Genomic DNA, 3910 nt, shown 5'->3' with positions numbered 1-3910 from the left:
TTCCCTCCCAGCGAGCTTTTCTCCCGGCGGGATGAGGTGTTGCTCCCCCCTGGGCTGTCTCCCCTCACCCTTCATCCCCCCCCCTCCCCAAATATAGAGTTGATTTATTTGCAGCCCGTGGCCCCTCAGCCCCCCCCTGGGGCTGCCCCTCGGGCAGGCAGCGGGTGATGCTCTGGGGAGGTAGGGGGGCTGCCCCACACCCCTCTCCGGAACCCCTGCACCTTTCAAACTGCTTAAATAACCCTGTAGAGGGGATTTTACCTCTCTCCCTGCTGCAGCCAGAGCTGCTCATTCCTCTTGGTTCAGAGACCCCCGGCCGCCTGGCCCCTCTCTCAGCCTGCAGGTTGAGCCCCCCCCCACCTGTATTTTTTGGGGAGAGGGTGGCATTGCGGTGGGGAAGCACGGCTGGAGCCTCTTTGCACAGCTCGCCACACGTGTGCCAGCTCCAGCACACTGGCACTGGCCACCTGCCCCAGCCTCTAGCCCCCCAGGGTGCCCCCCCAGCAGGTAAGGGACCTTGGCACAGCACCCAGACAGGGGACAGGGCAACCGTGTGCCCCACAGTGGGGCAGGCAGGGTGGGAAGGGGTGCAGAGTATGGGCAATCATGCCTGGGAAGAGATGGGGGGGGGAGCCTGTCTCCGATGGAGCCTGCGAGTGAAGGGAAGGAGCCTGCCCCCCCTCTGCACCCCAGCTGTGGCTGTCAGACCCACTTGCCCCCATGTTTGCCACTTCCCTGTCCCCCTTCCACCCGCAGCGATGCAGGAAAGGGACTTCTGCCTGACTTCTCCCTTCTCCGAGCGCTCTTCTCCCTGGTCAGACCATCCATGTTGAGTGGCTCCCTCACCCTGCTGCCCCAGACCCCCCCCAAGAGAGAAATCTCGCTCTCCTCTCCCCGTGCCAGCAGAGCTGACCCCCCCCGGGTGTGCAGCCCCTCCACGCAGGGGACCGAGGGGTTTGCAAAGGGGGCACAGACTTTGTGCTGCAGCTGGTGATGGGCTCCCAGCTCCCGTAAGCCCCAGGGAGGCTTTTCCAGTGGGAAAACCATCCCAGCCTGATTGTGTGCTCACCCACGGACCCGGCTGCGCTGTGATCACCATCCCTCTCCTCTCCCCGAGCCACAAAGCGCTCCGTGCTGTAGGAGCAGTATCAGACAGGCTTTGGATGCTGGAGGAGAGCAGGTACCGGGAGCGGGATTCAGTTCTTCTGCCTGCGGGGAGTGAGTGAAGCGGCGTTAGGCTCTGGGAGGATGTGGGGAGCAGTGGGGGGGTGGCTGGGGTACAGCCCCTGCCCCAGGGTGAGCAGGGATGGGGGCTGCAGCCCTGCGCAAAGCTGAGCAGCAGCAGAGCTGGACAGGCAGGGGGGGTGGAGGGGGACGGGGGCAGCGGAGCAGCGCAGGGCGAGGGGCTGGGATGCCAAATGAGCTGCTCGAGCAGCTCTGGGGCGAGCAATGGCTTGGGGGGAAACGGGACTGTCCCTTACTGCCCTGAGGCTCCCCTGGGGCTGGGTGGACCCTAGCAGTTAGGTGGGGGGTACCTGGACTAAAGTTTGCCCCAGCAGCTAAGCCTGATGCAAACCACAGTGTCCATCTGCCTCAAAAGCACAACCGGGGTCCTGGTTTGTACCTGGAGGGGGGGACGGCTCAGGGACAGAGCACCCAGGGCTGCCTGCGATGGCTGCCCACCCTCCCACAGCTCAGAGCTTGCCTGGGGAGCCAGCAAAGAGCTGTGGTTTTGGCAGGAGCAAAGGGCATCTCTTCCTTCTCAAGGAGCATCTCCCACGGCAGAGCTCAGCCTCTCCCTCCGTGCTCCCCGGGGTTCAGCCCATCTCCAGCTCTGCTCCAGCTGCCCCAGGGACAAGCTGGCTCTTATCCTTCCCTCCCCACAGGCTGCATCTGCTGGAGCTGCTGTCTCCCACACCCAGCAGAGCCACTCGCCCATCCGGATGGCTGAGGAGGCTACGGATGCTTGGGGGGGGTTAGGGGGGATGATGGGCACAGGGGCTGCAGAGAACCACAGCCCCAGGGTGAAAGGTAGCCCACAGGATGTTCTCATGGTGTCTTTGGGGCACCAAGGACCTGGCCCCCACAGTGCAACTGCCTGAGCCAGTGTATGGAGAGCCCGGCTCAGCTTTGTACCCGGGAGGCAGCAGTGCCTCAGTTCCTGCCTGGGGCTCCCTCCCCAGCTCCAGAGTAGGTTTGCAAGTGAAGCTCCACTCGTCCCCAACACTTCCCAGCCTCGCAGCTTCTCCTCTCCTTAGGAAGGAGTGGTTTGGAGACATCAGGACCTCCAGCCCGACGGATGTCCCCAAGGGGACACCAATAAACCAGGGCAGCTGCCACATGGCCAACAGGGAGATGTCCTGCAGCTGCCCAAAAGCCTTGGCAAGAAGATCCAGGAGCCCAAGACCATGCAATGGAGGGCAGAAACCTCTGGAGCCAGGAGGGCTTTGGCCACGGTGGGGCAGGAGCTTGCGGCAGAGGCGTCTGCAGAGCTCCACGCCGGGAGCTGGGCAAGCAGAGGCAGTGCTGCTGTGCTGGGGGGGACTTGGGGGAACCCACACCCCAGTTTGGAGCTTTGCTGGTGCCGCTGGCTGAGCGTTTCCCTCCTCTCCCCACCGCAGGTTGCCAGGTAACACAACCTGCCAGCAAAATGCCGTGGGACTCGTAAAGCTGCCACCGCTTGGGATCTCGCGGTCACAAGCAGAAGGGGTCACTTGCAAAGAGGATCAGCCCCCGGTTCCTGGGGCTCGAAGGCTGGAAAACAGCTGGATACAGCTCCTGGGCAGAGAAAACACACTGGATTTTAGTCACTTGCAAAGGGGATCAGCCCCCGGTTCCTGGGGCTCGAAGGCTGGAAAACAGCTGGATGCAGCTCCCGGGCAGAGAAAACACACCAGATTTTGGTGTGTTTAAGCCCAGTTGGGATTTGTGCGGCTGCGGGAAATGGAGCATCGGCCGAGCACGACTCTGCTCCTGACACCACTAATGCTCAGATGGGTCCCTCAGCCACCACAGCCTATCTGTGTGTCCTGGCAGGCAGGTCTGAGCTGGGGAGATCACCCTGGTGGGGAGCAGCAGCGTGTGGGACGGGAGGGCGCAGAGCTGGGGAGCTGAAGGTGCTGTCATAGGTGGGACAGCCATGGGGACACGGTCCCTGCTCACCCTGTGGATCCCAAAACACTTGATGCTGGCCTCTGGTCAGCAGCCATCCCTCCTGTCACTTCTCTGCTCTCAGGGTGCCAGGGGGCCGGGCAGAGCCCAGGTCCTGGATGTCCATGTGAGGATGTCAGCAATGGGCATCTCCCACCTCTGTCTGCCACTGTCTTACTTCTCCCGGGTGCCACTCATGCCCTCGAGCTGGGGCTCCGTTTCTACAAACACGGGGCAAACTCCTCGACCCTCTGCTCGCCGAGAGCTCCTCTTATTGCCTTTGACATCTCCTTTTAATGGCCACGGAGTGGCCGAGGCCGGGGCTGCCTCATTGCAGAGGTCCCTGCAGGGTGGCTTCCCATTCAGCCCAGTGCCGTTTGCATCTCCAGTTTGACTCCGTGGGCTGAAGGAGGAAACCCAGAGCATCCCCCGGGGCTGATGGGGCATCCGTGGCCCCCCGGCCCCATTCTGGCCAGCCCTGCCGCAGCCGGGGTCACCTTAATGCAAATGGTTGCAGGAGCGTGAATGAAATGAAGGGTGCTTGAAGGAAGGTGTCACTCCAGATAGATGTGCACAGGAGGGGACAGGGCCTGGGAAATCTTTGCAGATGCAGCAATTTTCCCCTCGTTTCTGGGGAAAGTAGTCTTTGTCTCTCCGAATCTGCAGTTTTCTGGCAGCCCTGCAATTCCTTGTGACAGCCGTGGCCGGGGTCAGGGGAAAATCACAGCCTCTGTCCTGCAGGTGTAATGAGAAGGGGAGG

General features: G+C 62.3%; 1 protein-coding gene across 1 annotated transcript in view; it reads left to right on the top strand.

Moving 5' to 3' along the window:
• FIBCD1 (fibrinogen C domain containing 1) overlaps positions 1 to 3910 on the top strand; it is a 28768-nt gene that overhangs the window by 13723 nt on the left and 11135 nt on the right. The gene's annotated exons all lie outside the window — the stretch shown is intronic.

Source organism: Calidris pugnax, unplaced genomic scaffold (genome assembly GCF_001431845.1).
Source record: "Calidris pugnax isolate Ruff unplaced genomic scaffold, ASM143184v1 scaffold102, whole genome shotgun sequence".
Classification (NCBI taxonomy): Eukaryota; Metazoa; Chordata; class Aves; order Charadriiformes; family Scolopacidae; genus Calidris; species Calidris pugnax.
Note: the sequence above shows the minus strand (reverse complement) of the source record. Positions and strands in the feature narration are given on the sequence as shown.